General features: G+C 33.7%; 1 long non-coding RNA gene across 1 annotated transcript; it reads right to left on the reverse strand.

The window, feature by feature from the left end:
• Positions 1 to 213: 213 nt before the first annotated feature.
• Positions 214 to 23,859, reverse strand: LOC134269844 (uncharacterized). The gene is made up of 3 exons (XR_009992656.1): positions 23,786 to 23,859; positions 1,817 to 1,888; positions 214 to 291 (listed from the first exon to the last, which is right to left on the reverse strand). It is a non-coding gene; the product is annotated as an uncharacterized LOC134269844 (long non-coding RNA).
• Between the last annotated feature and the right edge of the window lie 340 nt (positions 23,860 to 24,199).

The raw sequence follows: 24,199 nt of genomic DNA on the forward strand, positions 1-24,199 counted from the left end.
ATTAATAACGTTGTTTATTTCTTAATTAACAAAATCACGTTGACGCAAAGGCATATCCTATCTAATCTAAAATAAACTATGTACCGGGTAAGTGTTAATTTCAAAAAATCTCACCGGAGTGCTTTTGAATTTGACATAATTTATTCTCATAAAAATATAAACTATTTTTGTACACGGGGCACAAGCTGTGTTAGACTGTTAATGTTTACCTCCGTCTCTTCTCTCAGTAGCCGCAGCTCCTCCTCGGCCGCCCGCAAGCTCTCATCTATCAAACGAAGCCTCTCCTCATCCCTACAATCACAAGTCCAGGATCAAACTCTGTCATTGTTTTATTTCTCATGTTGCTTGTGGGCAAATTTGAAATAAGGCAATTTGATAAATAAAAGTTCTTTTGGTTGTTTATTTCTGTTTAGAGAGAAATTTTTGCCCCTTTCACCTAATCCTCACATATTGGTAATTATAAACAGTTCCAAGAGTGAAAGGCAAAAAATGGATTACTCTACACTTCATATTTTAATTTTAATATTTGAGCCAGATTTGAAAGGAGTTTAAGACAGACGGATAGACATGAATAAATAACATGATAATTGCCCATGCAGTTCTCACACAGTAATATCATTTCTTGTTTAAGACAGGCATAGAATTATGTACATGATACTCATCTTTCTGCTAAAAATTAACACAGTTATGCTGAATTTCCATAAACTTTATTAAACCATTAACCTGGTCATTCCTTTGCTAAAATTGCAGCATCTGAAACCTTAATTGACTGGTACAATTAAACACATTAATGGAAAGAACTTATACAGGCTGTTGGCCTGCTGTTCATGTCTAATGACTATAGGACACAGAAGTACTTAAAAAGAAAACTGCTCCAAAAACTTAACCTTAACCTGGGACGTGGACACCGATGCCGAGGGTATCTCATAAGCTCCCCCAACTTCGTTGAAGTGAGAAAAAAATTGATTACTGCTTCATATTTAAGTTATGAGCCAGATATGATAAGAGTTAACAGAGAGACAAACAGATGGACATGAACACCATAACATTATATGTCCAGTCTTAAGACATATTATTTCCTGTCTAAAGACAAAGGTACCTGACACTCATCTATCTGCTAAAAATCACCTGACACAATTACACAGATTTTAAATGAACTTTCAAAATACCAATTTCTAAATCATACGTATATATTTAAGGAATTACTGTTTAGTTATTAGTTATAATACTAGTAAGCCAGAGCATCAACGATAGTGGGAAACATGAGATGAGCCTGTTATGCAATCAATTATCACAAGTTTCACACATCATTGACATCCCTGGCATTCTATACTAACTATTTAGACAGTGAATCCTTATATTTCCATTTCATTGTGATATCAAATTGTAGATTTAGATTTTAAAAATGTAGACAATAGATTTAGATTTCTCCCATGTAAATTTCAATTATATAGTCCTCATCCACTAGCGTCAAACATAAAGACAGCCGCACGAGATTTACATGCATATGTGACCTCCTTAACATCTGAGACACAAACACAGATGCGCACAAGATTCACCTGTGTATTAGGCCTCCTTGGTTCCTTACCAATCGATTTGTCTAAGTTACATTACAGTAGAATTATCAAGAGATCAACTCCATTAACTAAGAGTTAATTTTCAAAGATAAAACAAATAGAAATGGAAATATTCACAAACTGACAGCTAATTGAACACCGTACCAAACCTTTTTTCAAATACATATCTCTTAAAAAGAAATTAAAAATCCAGTTTTTATTCAATCAATATGTGAACCTATTACAAAGTTTTTACTTACAGTCGTCCCTCTTCCATCAGTTCCTCAAACAGCTGGTCCTCCTCAGACGGGCTCCTCCTCCTCGAAGGAATACTGAAAAACAGATAACAGTACAACCTCATTATCACACACACCAATATCTCAGATACAATGGATATGTCAAGGTGATGGCCTCCTCCTCCTCTATGGAATACTGAAAAACAGACAACAGTACAACCTCATTATCTCACACACCAATATCTCAAATACAATGGATATGTCAAGGTGATGGGCTCCTCCTCCTCAGTATGGGCAACAGTTGTGAAGAAAATGAACGGAAACTAAATGGACTGACAGACTGACGGACAGCAGCAAAGCAATATACCCTCCCTTTTTCAAAGGGGGAGCATAAATTTGAAGCACCTACATTTTCATGTCAGTTTATAATCAAGTTATGCATATACAATGCTTTCATGACTTTGCTGTTAGATAGAAAAACTGGCTCTTTTGCTCAGAGAAAGAATCCTAATAGAAGCATACTGCCTGTCATACCATCGGACACTTTTAAGGAAATACTGATAATTTCTCATGCACTACCAGGGGTTTTGAACAGATATCAAATTATGAAAATTTCTGCATAACATTCAAAGAGAAATGAAAAAAAAATAACAAAACATAAATTCCCAATTTTTTCCTGTCAAAATTTATTTAAAGAGGTGTATAAATCCATATATGAGGGGTGATCAAACCATTCGCAAACTAATTGAATAACTTTCATAAAAGAAACAATATTTGGTTTCAGTGTTGATTATATACCTCTCTCACATAGGCCACCGTACTGCTCATGGGCGAATCAAGTGATATAGGCGGTCACATGACCTGCTCCATAGCATTTTGTCACAAATGTTGAAAGATTCTTCTTAGTTTTATATTTCTTACATGTACCATGAAAGTTAGGCCATACCAATTTGTAAAATAGTTCTTCGGATATTAATTTATCATATGTACTAGGAACACGTGCTTTTGTTTATTATGTGCTAATAATAGCGACAGTAGCTATTGGTCAGTATTTAGAGGTCGATACCTGTAGAACGGGTGAACAGGTATTCACTTTAATCACGATTTTAACTCATTCGAAGGCTTTGCTTTGCGACATTCAGGCGTATACTTCCTAATGACAAAAATTGTAAGGAGACAGGCCCATCCCTGTTTGGAAAGTCGATCCTACAACCAGTCTACAAATTTTATATGGCATTGCATTTGACAAAGACAGCTATTCTCTTCAAACATTCAGTTTACCATCGAAAATACAGAGACGGTTCATTAAACACAGTTCTCGTGGTGAAGTATCCAGAATAGCGCATGCAGACCGAGAATCCTCAAACCTTAGATACGTACATGTATGCCTGAAATTATGCTTTTCACGGCTCAATAAAAGACGAGAAGTCCAGCATTCGTTACATCAACGGTCAAAGGAGATTTCACAGTCATAAACAGAGTAAAAAAGTGCCATTGAAACAGAAGATAAGTTTTAAAAATAATGTTTTCAGTTTTTGGTGATAATTAAGGTTCAAGTTCAAGAACGCGGCATTAATTTATCCCCCGTTTATTATTGTAAAATTAAAAGTACATAATGAAAGTAAACACAGACAAGATACCTTTTCGATAAGTTATTTCACCTATGTCTATCTTCTTAGAATTTTCCACTGCTCATCGGAAGACAAAGGTCCAGAATCGCCTGAACAGTTTAACAGATTTTACATCCATAAACAGAGAGTACATAATGGTCATTGAAGTAAAAGATAAGTATTTTCGATAATACTTAAGTTATTTATAATTAAAACGTTTTGAATACAATTGAATTCAATTCACTTTATTACGTAAGACATACATTTTATTGTATACAATATAAATTTATAACTTGTAAACAGTAAAGCATAGCACAGGTATTTTTTCTTTTTAACAGTCAGCATAATAATTATACTATCAGTATCATGATGATGGAGAATATACAAACCATTTTTTAATTGTTTATAGGGCAGTATGACATTCATTTGAACACACAGAATACATGTACCACTTCGATGAATGATTTCGCTTATGATTATGAGAGAGCTAGAATCTAAAGCAGGCTTTGATATACTGTATGAATGCATTTGTACATATGTACATGTATGCTTATTTAACAAACCCTTAAATACTGATTTGGATTTGATTTCACAACTAAGTTAAATTAGGTTGGGAGATTATAAATCAGCTTAATTTTTACAGATTCTCTTTGCAACGCACTCAGCTTCACATGGAAAACAACAAAACTCTAGATAAAACCTCTAGATATAAGATAGATGTATTTTAAATACTATCAATCAAAAATACAAAAGCCTGCTGCTTGTAAATGAAATCATTTCATTTTCTCGTTATTAAATGAAAGATAGAAGGGAAAAAGCTCTAGATTAATTTTACCTATTTGAAAATTTTTAAAAAGTTTTCAAACAGTTAAGAAATGTTATTTTATATTGTCGATTTTTTTTTTCTGGTCTAATGATGAAAATCCGAGTATACTATATATTTCAGTAAAATATTATAATGAGATTATATGGAATACGATTGATTGTATTCAGGTTTCACGGTCAAATTTTGATTCAACTGTGAACGTATTGATATTTATAATTAGCCATATCATATTGTTTCGGACACGACTTGAACAAACTAGATTTCACTCATCAGCACTACGATGCAAATAAAATTTAATTTGCAGTTTGTTTTCAAAAGACATGCGATATTTGAAAACAAGTAAACGTCGGTTGAAGTTGTTACGTGTCGAGGAGTTTTTTGATTCAGTGTATAGATAGCAGTCTAAATTTTTAAGAACATACAAGTATAAAATTGTATATATAATTTCTTTTTTGGAATACCAGAACGTCTTAAATAGGAATATCTTAACTATTATTATTTTAGGTTTTATTTTGAAATAATCGTAATGATTTATAAATTTTGAATGAGGGACGTTTTTTATATCCCTGTATTTGAATCTACTAGTATATTGAACATTGAACGGTTGTGATTATACTTTATCTGTGTTATATATGATACTGCTTCGTGAAAAAATTAGAAAATCGGATGTACATGGAAATGCCGCTATAAAGGCTTAAGAAATTTAAAATGTTATAAAAATAATAGCCATGCACACTGTCGCAGAATATAAAATGAGTAACGATCTAGAAGTCGTTAAAAATTACATGTGAAAAATTCTTTATATAGTATAATGGAAAAACAGTACTTAATTGTATTTTGTAATAAACTCATTCTTCAGTACTGAGTTCAGATTTGTGACCAAAGGGTTATTTTTCAAAAATAATCAATTTCATAATTTATGTATATTAATTGAGTCAGTACCCTTCCTGCTTCTGAAAAAAATTGATGGGAAGATAATCTGAAGTCTTAAAGAGGAGATAGGTGTCCAAATGTACAAGCATGTCTGAGATTTTATGTACGTAACTTGGTGTCCACGGTGACTGTTTTTTAAATCAATAAGCTATTCTTTTCTGGTGAATCCTTTTTGAAGTATATAAACACTAGTTTGCATGTTTTATTGCATGTCTTATTTCTACCTTATACCATTATAATTAGAAAATATATCCAAGATTACCAATGGACACCGTTACTTACATAAGTACTAAACAAGTAACATGTTACTAGAATTTAACAAGTTGTTAAAATATGAAAATAATGTAATCAAAAAGGTATGATGAAATCATGTTTAATTTTATATTAAATGGAATTTATTTAAAAAGTCACAATTTTTATTTCTAGTTTCAAAAAAGGAGAAATTATGTAAGTAACATGGACACCTAACTCTGAATCAGGCTTTCAAAACGAACAAAAAAAATAACAATACAATCGAACACTTGTCTTTAATACTTTTAATATTTCATTTCAAGGCTTAATAATAGACTAGCTTTCAAAGAGAATAAATGCAGACAAGTAAATTGTCAGATGGATTGCTAAATATCCTAGGTCTTCTATTTTGAGTCTTGGATCTTTGTGTCATTGTTACGAACATAATTCAGTCATTTCTTGTAAATCTGAAAGAAAAAAATATATAAAAAACAAAATACAACATGATGTAATCAACACATATGCTGTTTAATTATATTTATTATATATCCTTGATAAAACCAGAAAGAAGGCAATTAAAGTACAAATTATGTCATTACTTCAAGTTTTCGTGTCTCTGTTATGAACGTAATTGCGTAAATGATATGGCAATATTAAAACAAATATTCAAAAAGTATTCATCCTTTGATAAGAGCAGAACAAAACTAACAAATATAGAATAAAATATAGTACAATATAACTTTATTATTAATAGATTATACAAATAATGCAAAAACACATGTTCGTAACAAAAGACGCGAATCAAAAGTCAAATGTTAAACCAAAAGTACTCGACTCGGACAGATTTATGCATTTTGTATGGTCATAAGTGACATATTTCAGTTTCTGATTAATGGATACATGGTATAAAGATACAATGACTGTATTTATGTATTAAAAATTCACTAAAATTGATACAATATGAAAATACATACCGAATCTATTATGTACGTAACTTCTGTCTTCCACGTGGACACAATGAGCATCGCCATGTTTTTTTTGCAGACAGCTGCGCAACCTTTCTACTTTCGTTTTCAATTTATAATTATACCACTGCTACGGACTTCCTGAGCCAAACTTATGATTCATTGGCTGTTATTTTAGCAATCGTACTGAAAGCTATTATGTTCGTAACGGTCAAGACACCAAACATTTTACAATCAGAGATCATTTTAAAATTACAAAAAGAACGGAGTTATGTTCATGAAGCCTATTGTTAAAAAAAATTTATCACACATACTCATTAATTAAACACAGAAATTGAACTTGACAAATTATTTAATGTTTGTAGAGAGGTGTTAAAAAGTTCAATGCATATGGACACCATGCGTTACGAACATAAACCACAAATTTTTAAGTTCAGAAAAAAATAATTCGGATAATTTTAGCATGTTTGACAAAATAAATATATTATTTCATTTATATGCTAAGATAATGTACACATATATCATGCCAAATGATTTTATTTTTAAATAAAACAACATCTTTATGCCTATTCAAAAATTATGTCACATTTTCTGCAATTGAAATCCCGTAAATGCAACACAACAATGATAAATATTTTTTTATTCCTCAACTCATATCCATAAAACTATTTATACTATATCCTTACACAAGTATCCAATCATATCAATAGCAATCTATCTGCTTCCACTTTATTTATTGGAAAATAAAGGAGAAAAGAAATATATTTTGAAAATTCACCAGTATTGAAGAATGAGTTAATAGAAGTTTATAAAACAGTTATATTTTTGCACAGTTATGAAGTGTTGGTTTTACTGCACATGAAGATTCAGTACATAAGATACATTTAATGCACAGTGATCTTTATAGTAATCCTGGTGCTTAGTATGCCTCATTTAGTAGATTTATCATTATGTTCTTGGTGCATAGCACGTTGCAGCCAGTGAAGTTAGTAAGTTGATGTTGGTGCGTATGTGACGCAAGTAGAGTTTTCAGGGTGTTTCTGGTGTACAGCACGACGCATCCAGTGGAAGTCCTGTTGCATAGCACGTTGCAGCCAGTGGAAGTCCTGGTGTATAGCACATTATAGCCTGTGAAAGTCCTGGTGCATAGCATGTTGCAGCCAGTGGAAGTCCTGGTGCATAGCATGTTGTAGCCAGTGGAAGTCTTGGTGCATAGCATGTTGCAGTCAGTGGAAGTCCTGGTGCATAGCATGTTGCAGCCAGTGGAAGTCCTGGTGCATAGCATGTTGTAGCCAGTGGAAGACCTGGTGCGTATTGACGCAGCCAGTGTAGTTCTAAACATTTTTCTGGTGTGTAGCACGTCGCAGCTTGTTAAAGTCTGGTCGAATAGTATGTTGTCAGTGGTGTAATCATGATGATTTCTGGTGCACGGAATGATGCAGCCAACAAATAATTTACAGAGATACTATGCTATACAAAATTGATAAACATGTATTCTAAAAGGCTTGTTGCAAATTTTAATTGATTTTCAGAACTTATTTACTTTCGGCAAGCAAATTGAAGGAAAATGTTTTACGGCGAAAATTATGATGATTACTTAAGATAAACAATCGTCATTTGTTTTGTTTGGAATGTTAAGATGTTTTTTATTTAAAATTCATAAATGTATAGGAGTATTACATGTTTGCGTTCAATCTAGCAAATGGTAAAATCAAAGTCTATACCCAAAGAGAATAAGACATAAGTTGTATGGTTCTATATACTTAAAAGAATACTGTAAACCAATTTTTATTTGCGACGACTTTATTTCGCGATTTACCGGGAGTAAAGTAGTTCGCGACGATTAATTTTCGCGACCAAGCCTTTTTGGAACGGTTTTTAATAGAAAAAGAGACGGTAAGGACCCATTCGCGGCGAGAAATATTCGCGATGACGAGGCTCTCGCGAATCTCGCGAAAATTTCTCGCACGCGAATAAAAGTTGGTTTACAGTATACTGATGTTTGTGTTTTGGAACGGTCAATTTTAATAGGCAATTAAGTGAATTGAAGGAAAATACAACTGTATTAACAGCGCATATTATGATGATTTACATCTGATAACATCTGTCATGTCTGAAAAATGAAATCTTAAAGACTTATACTTTTATAAAAGAAATATATGTATGCGTTCAATCTTGCTAATGGTGAAATCCATATCAATAATATAAAACACTAAGATATGATTTGTTTAGTTTCTTATTTTTGATAGCTTAAGATGGATGTTTGAGTTAATTGAACGAATAATGTTTGGAGATTCGATGTTATTTTATGATACTTATTCTTTATCATTTATAGGAAAAACAAAACAGACCTGAACAAAGTGAGTACGATCTAGTTTTTTATTTCCAGTATCAGCGTCAAAACTATGGTTGCTTTGTTGCAAAAGCTTGTTTAAAAAGGATCATTGTTCCAAACATATATTCAACACAAGAATCGGATAAACATTTTGAATGCGTTATATTTATTTGGACAAATATAGGTTAAGATTGCATATCTAGTTTTTACTTAAAAATAAATAAGTAAATAAAGTTTCCACCAGAAATTGTTAAACACACGTATGATCAAGAAAATGCAATAAAGATCAACATTTACAAAAATTTTTAGCAAAGATTCCTTATATAAATGAACATTAATTTTTAACTGCTTCTTGAGCTTGTAGAAAAACCAGAGCCCTCTTTCTTTATGTTCGAAATATTGGCAAGCAAGCGCTTCCATTTCCTATGTAGACAAGTGTTCTTGTTTTGATTGTAAATAATTTATGTTCGTTTGAGTGAAACGAATTAGAACATAAATTAATTTATCATATGTACTAGGAACACGTGCTTTTGTTTATTATGTGCTAATAATAGCGACAGTAGCTATTGGTCAGTATTTAAAGGTCGATACCTGTAGAACGGGTGAACAGGTATTCACTTTAATCACGATTTTAACTCATTCGAAGGCTTTGCTTTGCGACATTCACACCCACCCACCCACCCTCTTTCTTCAACCTTTTACTAGTATTTTGTTTAATAAAGAAAGTAATTGTTTTCTTTACAAGAAAATTAAAAGTTTTGTACACAACAGATTAATTGTCAAAGATGGGAAACAATTTGCTTAGTCTCTCTAGATAATTTTATGTATTTGATATAAATGTAAGATTGTTGTGTAATGGTACATATTAGCTACATATAGTCGAAATGTGTTTACAGATAGTTCTAACTTACATTCATTTTGCATAGGTTTTACTTAAACTAGTCGATTAATTGTACATTATAATATATGATACGTCCGTAAGTTTGTGAGAATGAGTCCGCCATTCATTTTTGTTTACCTCGCAATTGCTGCGGACTTACAGGTTTCCATAGTTTTTTCAACATAAATCGATGTTGTTTTTTATCTATGGTTTTTCCTGGGCGGCGAGGGAAGCATAATTGAGTTCATACATGCATTATATTACGTTTTTAATCATTGAAGTGAGGACATATAAAAGCATTGTGTTAAAATGCATTTTGTACTGTTATGTGTGATTAATTATATTTTTGATATATTGTAGAAGGAAGGTAGAGAATCGGTACCATTGAAGACTTGTTTTTGTAAATGTATACGTCTAATAAATATTGGCAAGCAAGCGCTTCCATTTCCTATGTAGACAAGTGTTCTTGTTTTGATTGTAAATAATTTATGTTCGTTTGAGTGAAACGAATTAGAACATAATTTCAAAAATAAAAAGTGAGGCGAGCGAGTGAAATTTTTTTATAATTATTATTTTTTGTTTTGGGTTTCAAAATTATGAGGCGAGCGAATATAATTAATACATATACAGTGAAACTTCTCCAAACCGGCCCCCCTGGAAACCGGTTCTCCCTGAACATCGGCCAAATTTAAAAGTCCCGGCAAAATTCTTAACATTTCTTTACACATAAACTCTCATAAAACCGGCCACCCCTGAAAACCGGACACCGGCCACTTTTCCAAGAACGAAAGTTAAGAAACATAGGAATTTTCCCCTCATCATACCGGCCACCTTATGATTGCAAGAAATTTAACTGTCATTGGCCAGAAGGGAAATAATGACCGGCCGGAGGTGTGAAACATAGGTAATCAGAGATTACAGAGCTCACCTCAACGAATGTTGTCTTTAAGTAAGGCAAAGTCACACAATTCACCAACAAAAAGTGTACATTCCAAAAATGAAAATATTTAAGCAATTTTGATCTGATACTTTGAAATAGACCTACATAAAAAATTTAAACTAGTTCTTCTTCATGAAAATCTAATCAAAATCCAGCATCTGAAGCAAATTTGAGAGTTTTCATCTCTTGATGCAACATTTGTGCAAGTTTGGTTTATACAATGTTATATAAGCCTTTATAGTTATAGTTTTTTGGAAATAGACCTGCAACCATAACTTTTACCTGGTCTATTATCTGAAAAATGTATGTCGAATTCAGCATCCAAAGCATCCATTAGTGTGTATCCTAAGATGTATCATCCATGCAAGTTTGCTCATTATAGGGCTCATAGTTAATTGGAAATGAAACATGCATCAAAAACTAACATTTTCACTCATCCACAAAAAGGAGGTCAGATTCAGCATCCGAAGCAAGCCTGGTAGTATGCATCCTTAGATGTATCATCCACGCAAGATTGGTCATTAAAGAACTCATAATTACTTGAAAATGAAACCTGCACCAAAATCTTTTACCTGTTCACTCAACCAGAAAATGTAGGTCAGATTCAGCATCCGAAGCAAGCCCAGTAGTGTGCATTCTTAGATGTATCATCCATGCAAGTTTGGTCAACATAGGGCTTAAACTTACTTGCAAATGAAACCTGCACAAAAAAATTTAACCTGTTCACTCAACTGGAAAATGTAGGTCAGATTCAGCATCCGAAGCAAGCCCGGTAGTATGCATCCTTAGATGTATCATCCATGCAAGTTTGGTCAACATAGGGCTTATAGTTACTTGGAAATAAAACCTGCACCAAAAACTTTAACCTGTTCACTCAACCAGAAAATGTAGGTCAGATTCAGCATCCGAAGCAAACCTGGTAGTATGTATCCTTAGATGTATCATCCATGCAAGTTTGGTCAACCTAGGGCTTATAGTTACTTGGAAATGAAACCTGCACCAAAATCTTTTACCTGTTCACTCAACCGGAAAATGTAGGTCAGATTCAGCATCCGAAGCAAGCCTGGTAGTATCAATCCTTAGACGTATCATCCATGCAAGTTTGGTCAACATAGGACTTATAGTTACTTGGAAATGAAACCTGCACCAAAATCTTTGCCTGTTCACTCAACCGGAAAATGTAGGTCAGATTCAGCATCCGAAGCAAGCCTGGTAGTATGCATCCTTAGATGTATCATCCATGCAAGTTTGGTAAACATAAGACTTTTAGTTAACTGGAAATGAAACCTGCACCAAAATCTTTAACCTGTTCACTCAACCGGAAAATGTAGGTCAGATTCAGCATCCGAAGCAAGCCCGGTAGTATGCATCCTTAGATGTATCATCCATGCAAGTTTGGTAAACATAAGACTTTTAGTTAATTGGAAATGAAACCTGCACCAAAATCTTTAACCTGCTCACTCAACCGGAAAATGTAGGTCAGATTCAGCATCCGAAGCAAGCCCGGTAGTATGCATCCTTAGATGTATCATCCATGCAAGTTTGGTCAACATAGGGCTTATAGTTACTTGGAAATGAAACCTACACCAAAAACTGCACCAAAAATGTTAACCTGCTCCAAAAAACATTAATCTGGTCATTTCTTTGTTTAAACCGCAGCATCTGAATCTTGGACTGGTACAATGAAAGACACTAGAAGCATCTTCCATGCATGTCTAATCAATATAGGACATAGAAGTACTTAAAAAGAAAACTGCCCCAAAAAACTTAACCTTAACCTGGGACGCCGACGCCGAGGGTATCACATAAGCTCCCCCCAACTTCGTTGAGGTGAGCTAAAAATAACCTACCCACAAGTTGTCAAAGGTGTGAAAACTGAATATGGCCTCATAGGGTTTTCTATTGTGTAGCCATCTTGAAGGGGTTTTTTTTTTTTTAGTTATCGTGCCAGACTACGTAAATGGCCGGTCTAAGCTGTGTACATATGATCAACATCAATTAAACTTGAATTAATAAAATATCAAGCAACTAATAAATTTAAATCAGATAATGACTAAACAAATTATCGCACGCCATATTGCATCATCTTTTTAAATACACATAAGCGGCCTTAAAATTAAGCACTGTTAAATAATGCTGAGGAAAAAAAATTAAATAAAATGTTTACCAAAATATACATTTCATGATTAAAATAACAGAAGTTTTGTTCAGAGATGTTTTAATTATTACTTTTAACTGAAGTACAAACTTTTTTTAATGACATAAGCGATACACAGATACACATGCAGTATCAGTTTAAGGTAAAGTGTCTGGTTTATTTCTTCTCATATGGTTAATAAAGTAACTTTCAATCTTTTTTGTGTTCTTATTTTCTAATTTCTTCTTAATAAATCGACATGCATGTCGAATATATCCTCACTAATAATAATTTTTTTTAAACCTTAAGAATAATGTGTCTGCCGATATATTAATAACATGTTGACAGATAATTATAACAGACACCAATTATATATTTTTCCAAGCATCTGTCACACAGTTCTACATTTCTTCAGTATGTTAGATTCTCGGGAAACCGGCCACCCCTCTAGTCCGGCCATTTTATTCAGTCCAGCAGCTGGCCGGTTTAGAGAAGTTTTACTGTATATACATATATTTTTCTTAATAAAGTGTGATTTCAAAGAGCGTGAACCAAAAAGAATAAAGATACCCGGTAGATATAATTTGCATACCACATGAACTTTATCATTCTTAACTTTTTGGGGATTTTTTTTAATAAATAAAAATGTGTCAATTAAATTTCACAGACTTTACTTTCATAAATGTAATGTTTTCAAACATCTCCTCTGCTTTCATTTCTATTGCTGTGTATGAAACAACTTTGTACCCATTGTTTTTAACTATAAGTACACAGCGTTGTGCAATTAAAAAAAATCAAGTACTAGCCCATAGGCTAGTGGCAGCTGCAAAGTTACTAGCCTAAATACAGGCCTGGGGCAAAAATTAAAATAAAACTAAATAATGTTGAAAAAGAAATTAATTGCTGATAAAAGTCAGGGTACTGAGGTCATTCTTTTTAAAGTCAAAGTTTAAATTCTCAATATCAAATTCAGTCATGTTTAAATTATTATGAAATAAAATTAAAATGAACTTCAATAAATTATCTTCCCTTTCTCTGATCATTGCACTAGCTCATTTAGAATGAAAATAATTAAATTCATTTTGTTTTCATCTTAAATCATTCAAAACAAAAGAAATATATTTTATGTTAGTCACAAAACACTTATCTTTCAGTTGATTGAGTGATCGTAAATAATTTAAAGATATGTTATTGTAGCTGCATGTATTTACCATAAAAGGAGGAATAGAGGAAATTCGGATTAGGAAAAAACGATCGTTTTTGGAAGTACATAAGTCAAGTAGTTCTGCAAAACGGATAAGATTATGGAGATTTATTGACAGTAGGAGTATGTTGTCTGGAAAATATACACTGGTTGGGAATTTTATAGCCAAAAACGAGTGAAAATACCGATTGTGCTTTTCATGTATTGCGTGTGTAGTAGACAGGCTACCTCCTTGTAGAAAACCACTATCCCGACCCCCCAAAATGTTAGGCCCGGGCGTCAGGGGATGCTAAATTGCACACCCCTGGTACATATGAACAGTTAAACAGACATGGTGCAAAACTTCCCAAACTGCTTCAATCTCACTATAAATCCCGCGCATCTGTCATACAAGTTTCAAAGTTCTTGTGTGTTTGGTGAGAAAAAAAATGTAGCCTAGTCAGGTTTTTTTGGAAGCGCGCGCGGACATTTTTTTTTTATATTATAATTTGCATTTGTAATAAATAGAAGCGGCGAATCCGACGAACTATATTTATGTTCCCCAAACGGAGTTTGGGAACATATTGTTTTTACTCTGTTTCTTATTATGTTCCCCAAACGGAGTTTGGGAACATATTGTTTTTACTCGGTTTCTTATTATTAAGGTCTTCCGACTTCCTTCGGAAGACCTTATTGTTTTCCTTCTGTTTTCTATTATTATTATTATTATTATTATTCCACTTTTCATAGTACAGGTCATATCTCCGCTGTGCGTGGTTCAATTTGAACGATTTTTTCAGGGATGGTGCATCATGTTAATATCTCCAGGGGTGTCCCTCACTTTTTCGAAATTTACTTCCGTTCGCGTTTTTTGGGGAAAATTGTATTTTTTAAATGGAATTTTGTCCCAAAAAATTCTCGAGAACAGTAACAGATATAAAACTGAAACTTACGGACGTGATAGAACATCGAATGTAGATGTGTTGAACGACCTTCATTTTTCGTCGTTCTGACTTCCGGTCGCAAACGGAAGTGAATTCTAAAAGTCTAATTTTTCAACTTTTTTGTTTTTCACTATTTTTCTTTGAAAATCACAGGGTTGATAGAGTATCTTTTAAGAACTCTAAATATGTTTTCAACATTTTTATGCGTGCATTTGTTGCAAAGATATGACCGATCCAAACTTTGTCTCACTGTCGGGGGTTCGAATCCCGCTGGGGGCGTTGCAAAAATTTTTTCTTTGTTTCTGTCTTTTTTCAGTTGCATATGACTTTTCTTTCCTTTTTATAATGTATGGAAGATTTTGTCGATTTTTAAAAGCTATATTTTGAGATATTTTATGGAATAACTGTAATAATCACGATCTATGTTGAGAGACTGCTGTCAATGAAAGTAAACGATAAAAATACATTCTGAAATCTATTTCATGGCCTGACGGAGCAGAGATTTCTAACGAAAAGTCGGGCGGAAGACCTGCTTGTTGCCCTAGCAACAAGAACGCATCTAGTTATTATTATTATTCTTTTTTTTCTTCTTTGTTCTCCGGTACTTTTTTGTCCGCGAGTGTTCTCAGAAACTGTTCACCCAACTGACCTAAAACCTTTTTAGGGTTAATAGGTGTGTAGTGTAGGTGTGCGGAACGAAGGTCATTTTGCGCGCATACGCATGCACGTGCGTGCGCGTTATATGAGTGAAATGACCGATATATTTAATATAGCTATAACTTTTACTTTTTTTAATGAAATGATTTGAAACTCATTATATAAGGACATATTAATAGTGTAGATAATGTGACACTGTCAAATTAGCACGAACTCACGCGCATGCACGTGCGCTTCGCTCTGATTGGCTGAAACAAAAATCTCAATATCTTTTCTGTTTTTTGACGAAATGCTATGAAATTTAAAATATAGGCACACTTTACGATGTCCTACAATGTCATATATAACAATTGTCATGAAAACACACGCATGCGCGTGCTGCTAGCTGATTGGCTTAAACTTTAAATGGCTATAACTCCCTTGTTTTTCAACCAAACAGGATGGGATTTAGAGCATAGACAGACTTATTAGACTCCTACAAGAAGTTAAAGTCACCATGCACATGCATGCACGCGCATGCACATGTTCTTCGCTCTGATTGGCTGAAACAAAAATCTCAATATATTTTCTGTTTTTTGACGAAATGCTATGAAATTTAAAACATAGGCATGCATTAGGATGTCCTACAATATGATATATAACAATTGTCATGAAATCACGCGCATGCACGTGCGCTGCAATCTGATTGGCTTAAACTTTAAATGGCTATAAGTCCTTTGTTTTTCAACCAAACAGGATGGGATTTAGAACATAGACAAATATAATGGACTCCTATAAGAAGGTATGGTCATCATGCACGTGCCTACACGTGAGCTTAGCTCCCATTGGCTGAAACAAAAATCTCAATATCATTTTTTTTTTTACGAAATGCTTTGAAATTTAAAACAGAGTCATGCATTAAGATATTCTACAATATGATATATAATATGAAATCACGCGCATGCACGTGCTCTGCAATCTGATTGGCTTAAATTTAAATGGTTGTATCTCCCTTGGTTTCCAACCAAACAAGATGGGATTAAGAATATAGATAGGCATACTGAACTCCTAGAACAAGGTATGGTCATCATGCACATGCTTGACCGTGCGTGCACGTGAAATGAGTAAAATTGAAAATACGCTTGAATTAGTGTATTTTTTAATACTTTTGGATTAAATGCTTTGATATTAAGTATATTAAAATATATAGATAGTATAGACAAGATGATATGTTCATTACGCACATGCATTCACATGACTACGCGTGCAATGCTAAAATTTAAATGTATTTTGTATTCTTCTGGAAAAACGTTGTTTAAGTCTAAATTGCATAAAGTATGTCTTATTTAAAAGAGCTTACAGGGAATATGGCACCAAAAGAGAGTTGGGGAGCGTTTGGGGAACATCTGTAACGGTCCCCGTTACAATTAGCCCTAGTTATTATTATTTTTTTTCTTATTTCTTCTCCGGTACTTTTTTTGTCCGCGAGTGTTCTCAGAAACTGTTCACCCAACTGAGCTAAAACCTTTTTAGGGTTAATAGTTGTGTAGTGTAGGTGTGCGGAACGAAGGTCATTTTGCGCGCATACGCATGCACGTGCGTGCGCGTGAAATGAGTGAATTGGCTGATATACTTAATATAGCTATAACTTTTACATTTTTCGATGAAATACTTTGAAACTCATTACATAAGGATATATTAATAGTGTTAATAATATGACACTGTCAAATTAGCACGAACTCACGCGCATGCACGTGCGCCTTGCTCTGATTGGCTGAAACAAAAATCTCAATATCTCTTTTGTTTTTCGACGAAATGCTTTGAAATTTTAAACATTGTCATGAATTAGGATATCCTACAATATAATATGAAAGAATTTCATGAAATCACGCGCATGCACGTGCGCTGCAATCTGATTGGCTGAAACTTTAAATGGCTATATCTCCTTTGTTTTTTGACGAAATGCTTTGAAATTTAAAACATAGTCATGCATTAGGATATCCTGCAATATGATATACAAAAAAATTCATGAAATCACGTGCATGCACTTGTGCTGCAATCTGATTGGCTGAAACTTTAAATGGCTATATCTCCTTTGTTTTTTGACGAAATGCTTTGAAACTTAAAACATAGTCATTCATTAGGATATTCTACACTATGATTTAGAAAAAAATTCTTGAAATCACGTGGATGCACGTGTGCTGCAATCTGATTGGCTGAAACTTGAAATGGCTATAATTTCCTTGGTTTTCAACCAAACAGGATGGGATTTAGAACATAGATAGATATAAGGGCCTCCTACAAGAAGGTATGGTCATCATGCAGTGCACGCACATGCATGCATTTGGAACGAGTGAAATTAAAAATACACTTGAATTAGTGATTCTTAATACTTTTGGACTAAATGCTTTAATATAAAGTATATTTAAAGATATAGAAAGTGTAGGCATGATTAAATGATAAGCACGCACGTGCATTCACATGCGCACGGGTACAATGTTAAAATTTGAATATAATTGGTATCCTTTTGGGAAAACGTTGTTAAAGTCAAAAATGCAAAGATGTTGTCTTATTTAATAAGGCTTACATGGAATATGGCACGAAAAGGGAGTTGGGGAGCGTTTGGGGAACATCTGTAACGGTTCCCGTTACAATTAGCACTAGTAGAAATTGGTATGGCCTTAATTTTAATTTTTATAACAAGAACAGTTTATTTGTCAGAAATGGACAAATCGCGGCAACAGAATGGGTGAATAAGAATATAAGACCTTTCCCAAAATAAGTGTGGTGACAATCAAAACCCGAATTCTCTGTCTCTGGAGAGTCGTTAATATTTTTAAAACGTGGATAAAGTATGGGCACCTCTTTTTTTGTCATATCTATATATAATATCTTAAAAATCTCAAACAATATCTTAGGTATCTAATAATTATATTGTTGTTACTAATAGGATATTGAACTATTTTTTAAAGTGTAAATTGGACTCCGAGGTCTTTCATAACAAATTGCTTAATTAACAAGAGACCCACGGGTATTAAAGATCACCTGAGTAATATGTAACAACTTTCCAACAATTGAATTTGGTTCTCATTTTAAACCAGAGACCATGATTGAAATTCACAATTTTGAAAGAGGCACCATTGCTTATACACTTAACATGCTTACTCTAGTTACTTAATACCAAGAGGTAGATCAGAGTAACAAAAAGAAAATGCACTTCCACTTTATAACCAGTTGTGCACTCCAACCCACAGGAACTGTGACTGACCCTGGGGCCATATATTTCACAATTTTGGAAATTTTATCATATGAAATTTTATTTCATCATAAATGGTTAATTAATACCAAAGAGCAGATTTCAAAGCATTAATTTATTTTCAGACTATTTATTTTCAACCCCCCCCCCCCACCTAATACGCCTGACCCAGGGGCATAAAAGTAATCATTTTGCTCGATGCACCTTTCTTCATTGTAAATATATATACTTATGCCCTGTTGACACGACAAGTTTAATTTGCAGTAAAATAATGCGAACGCAAGTGAGTTAAGGCTAAACATGAATATTTCTATGCAAATGAGCTAAAAAAAAATTCATAATTTGTATATTTTATGTACAGAGAAAGATCAAATTGATTTTCTAATATATACTAAGTACCAACAGTTTATTATTGCAAGTGCACATTATGACGTCATATCATGACGTCATTTTTCTCTCCCATTCAAGGTAATAAATCACATCAACAAAATCACATCGGCGCAAGGGCATAACCTATCTAATTCAAAATAAACATTGCATAGTATTAAGGAGAATATTGTTAAAATTAATAAATTTGCTGCACAAATCCTATGAACTTTCTAAATCGATAAAAATATTAGGAAACTTACACTGGACTGTGAATTTTTACCCTGTTTAAACTTCAAACTGCACGAATAGTAAATAAACAATTGCAGTGCCGACATTTGCGCAGCAATATCTTAAATCCTTGGAATACCCTGCGTCTTTTTCTACCTTGTTTCTGTAAAACAAAGTAAGGTATGCCCTTGCGCCGAAGCGATTTTGTTGATGTTTCTTATGAACTTGTGTAGTAGAGGTTGATGACGTCATAATATGACGTCATAATGTGTACTGGCTATCGCATTTCGTGGGTACCAAGAATGTATGATAAAACAAGTCTTAACATCTTTTGTGCATTAGGTAGAGCAAATATAGAATTTAATCAGACATTTTGCGTAAAAACCTCCATATGTAGCCTTAACTCACTTGCGAAGTAAACTAATGCGAATCAAACTAATACGAGTTAAATTGTGTTCACTGGACATCTAATGCAAAGTAAACTAATGTGAATTAAACTTTTACTTCGACAGTCAGGCGTGAGGAAGGCTATTATGACGTCATTTACAAGTCAAGTCACCTTATGCAGAAGCAGATGCATTTGACATAATGTCACAGTGTCTGGAGACATATTTTAGTTATTTGAACACATTTTTTCTTCAAGTTAGTTTTTCACTCAAAAATAGCACGACTACTTAAAGCTGACCACCAACATGACGCATTTGACTTAATTTTGCCATTACGCATGCCCCAAAATTTAATTTGAATTAGCTTTGCTTAGCGTTCACACGGAGCTAATGCGAAGTAATTTAATGCGCAGTAAACTAATGTGAAGTAAACTAATTCGCATTAAATTCTCCGTGTGAACGCTAAGCGAAGCTAATTCGCAATAAACTTGCGTTTAATTCGAATTAAACTCTCCGAGTGAACAGGGCATATGATCATTGGCATAATACCTAGGAGCAAAGGAAAAAGGTTTTTTAAGAATAAATATTTTTCACTAAATCATGCTATATAATAAAAAGCCTCCCCCTTACACCAAATGGCAAAGAACCCATGACCCAGGTGCCATGAAATTCACAAATTTGGCAGAGGTTCAATTTTTTTTTTGTCATGGTCAAGTCCAGGACTTAAAGAGTAAATTTAAGGCAAGTCCAAGGAAGAAATTTCAGAGTCCATATTTACCCACACATCATTAAATTTATGTTACTTATAGCGAGCGCAGCGAATCGAGCTTAATAGACAACATGTATGAACAGAGGAAATTCGGATTGAAATCTGTACATACGTCAGCCAATTTTTTTTGTGAAACATTCCCAGAATTCCTGCACTACCCAATGTCCTTTGCGCGAATAAATAAATAAATAAATAAATAAATAATAACGTAAAGCATAAAAGACTTTTAGTTTGCAGAAAACTTTCAAAGAAACAAAAAATAACTCTGCAATTTTTTTTCGATCAAAATTGCATTAGGTCTAAAGTTTCAACCAGACGCTCGGCTGTCTCCATAAGCTCGACGAGCTCCGTAACGTCGTGTGACATCACAGCTAGTCGAGATGTCCATCTTGTGCGGCTTGACGTTTGAAGTGGCTGATCAATTTTTCAAGTGTTTTTGATGGTACAACTGCATGCGCCCACCCCAACAGTCACACCGTAAAACATATTAATTTATTTTCATTTGTTGCATTGAATGAATAAAGACTATATGTATTAATATGTTTTATTTTTCCTCCATAAACTGTCATATAGCCATACATGAGTATTTCAACACAATACCAGACTGATAGATTATTTGTACATTACAATAACGTTTACAAATACTCACTACTAAATAAATCATCTGTTAAAATCAATAGAAATTAGAATGTGCTGTAAGTCAAAGCTAAAACCGAAATTTAATAAACTAATTGCCATTTGTCATATAGGAGGAAACACGAGGAATTGCGTAAAAGCAAGAGTCTAACCGCAACGGAAAATAAAAAGACGGATTGTATTTTCGAAACGTTTGTAATGTTAACTTTTATGGGTGTTTAAATGACCACAAACCCGCATTTTTACTTAATACATTTGAGAATTTGCTTTATTTTAAGTTTTAGGATCATTTTTTTAACTTAAAAAAAAGATAAACAAGAAACATAGCCAAGTCCCAGGACTTTGGCGAATTTTAAATGCCGAGTCCGGATCTGGAATTTGTTATTCTGGGACGTCGGGCTTGAGGAATTTTGAACCCCTGTTTGGTAGAGACACTCTTGCTCATCATAACTATGTACATAGTAAGTTTATTTAAATACCCAGAAGCAGAGAAGATTTTCAAAGAATTAATATCTTTTCCCTATATAATCAACAGAGCCACGCCCTAACACCAGAACCCCTGATCTTGGGGCCATAAAATTCAAAATTTTGGAAGAGACACTCTTGTTCATCATAACTATGTTCTCAGTACTTAGTTTATCTAATACCCAGAAGCAGAGAAGATTTTCTAAGAAATAATGCATTTTCATTCTATAATCTATAGCCCCGCCCTAGCACTAGAACATCAACCCTGGGGTCAGGAATTTCACAACATTGGAAGAGTCACTCTTGCTCATCATAACTATATACTTAGTTTATTTAATACCCAGGATCAGAGAAGAAGATTTTCAAAGAATTAATATCTTTTCACTTTATAATCAACAGAGCCCCGTCCTAACACCAGAACCCCTGACCCTGTGGCCATAAAATACACAATTTTGAAAGAGGCTCTCAAGTTGCTCATTATAACTATATACTTATTTATCTAATACCCAGGAGCAGAGAAGCAGATTTTCAAAGAATCAATGCATTTTCACTAATTCAATAGAGCCCCGCCCTAGCACTATAACCCCTAACCCTGGGGTCACAAATTTCACAATTTTGATAGAGGACTCAATGCTCATTACATTCATTCCAACAGTTTATCTGCTTGATGTCCAGGAGTAAAGAAGATTTTAAAGATTGCACTAATTTTCCTAATTGTTTTGGCCCCACTCCCAAGGCCCCAGGGGGGCAGGAACCATGAAATTCACAATTTTTGTCCCTGTTCACCCATAGATGCTGTATACCAAATTTGGTTGAAATTGGTTCAGTGGTTCCAGAGGAGAAGCTGAAAATGTTCAAATGTTAACACACAACGACAGAGTTTACTCAGGTGACCTAAAAACATCATTCTTTTTTTTTAAACCTGCTTTCACTGGGCAACAGAACATATATATCATTTTTAATCCTCTCCCTTCCTTCAATAAAAAGATCAATCCAATCATTGATCAAATTTCTAGGAAGTCTTTTGTTTTAATTAACTGTTTATAAATTTTTATACGCAACTGAAGAGGATTTTTTAAGATATACCATAAAATTTACAGCCATTCATTGAACGAGTACAACTGAGACAACCATTTTTTGTAAAAAGTAATTGACATCACTAAGGTATATTCACAGATATAAGCCAGGTCTAGTGAAGTTCAGGTCAGGTCTAGTAAAATTTTCAATAATAGTCCAACTGGTCTAGCTTGTTTTAAAGTAAATGTTGAGTCCTGGATATATACTCTCTGTATATATACAGGTGATGAAGCTACATTGCTACATAAGTAAGGGAAACTGACAATAGAAAAGTTTAAGTCATCAAGTTCATCATATAGCTTGGTTGTTAGATTACCATTTAATTTATGTCTTTTTCAAGTCAAACATCCAAGTATGAAACAGATGTGTCAGACTCTGGGTATCTTTTATCTCAAGCTCACCAATATATATGGTATCAACCTAGGAATGGAAATTACCATTGGTAATTGACAATACGTTGTATATCTAAATGTCAAGTTCAAGGCCACAGCAAGTGTTTTCTTCTTTTCACGCATAAGATTTTGCACAAATTATGCTTCATATGAATATAAAAATACTCCTGTCTGCTAATAACGGAGGCGAGCACAATGGAACCCATGGGAATTCCAATAGATTGTTGGAATACCTGTCTCCAAAAACCACATAGATATTGTCATTCAGAAACTCAAGCATCTCTTTGAATTAAAGATGTTAACTTCAGAGTACTTGTATGTGCAATCAGAATGTGTTTTAACAAAATAATTTTGCAAATGACCAATGACCAGGTAAGTAAATTTTCCAGCATATGCTATTTATAGATTTTTTGTATGGGTAAGTGTGTACCTAATTTATTCTAATCTGAATTGTGGTTTTGTAGATATAAAGATAATCCCAAACTTTTTGAACACCTCTCGTAGATATTAAAAGTATTGCACACAAGTCCTTCATTTAGTGGAACTCTTCAACTCCAGGGAAGAACCCAATAAAGTTCAAACTATGTACGTATGTTGCATATGACCTTAAATTTAGTTTAGGCACTCACTAAGATACAAATTATATCTGGTAATTAGCTTGTAGACTAGCATAAAATTAAGTTTAACTTTCTTAAAATGACCACCACTTATGCTTACATTTTTGCAGTCAATTTATTTTAAGAAAAATATTTTTGTTACTTCAGTGTACTACAGTGAAGTAAAAATATGACTTACCCAAGTGCATCCCTCCACATGATGTCAATCCGGATCGTCCTATCCAGGTCATCCATCTCTGAAGAACAGCTGAAAGGAGAATAGGAAAATTAATATAGAATGAACAGCTGAACGGGGAGTAAGAAATGTAGAATGAACAGCTGAAATGGGAGAAATGAATATTGAGTACAATAATTATGGTCCTAAAATTCATGTTCCACTTATGGTTTGAGGTCATACTTCATTGCTACCTTTTTTGAGGTCTGATTAATTTCCCCTTTTTCAGCACAGTAGGTTTACATTGTTTAAAATGAAGATAGCTAAATTTCAATTATTACCTGGTCTGTTATGACTGGATGCTTAAATATGACACCTGGCACAGCTAACCTAGCTGATATACAGAACAGCACTGTTGATTGTTCACCATTTATAAGA

The sequence above is a fragment of the Saccostrea cucullata genome, unplaced genomic scaffold (assembly GCF_032062105.1).
Source record: "Saccostrea cucullata isolate Sc308-1 unplaced genomic scaffold, CSIRO_AGI_Scuc_v1 ctg3768, whole genome shotgun sequence".
Classification (NCBI taxonomy): domain Eukaryota; kingdom Metazoa; phylum Mollusca; class Bivalvia; order Ostreida; family Ostreidae; genus Saccostrea; species Saccostrea cuccullata.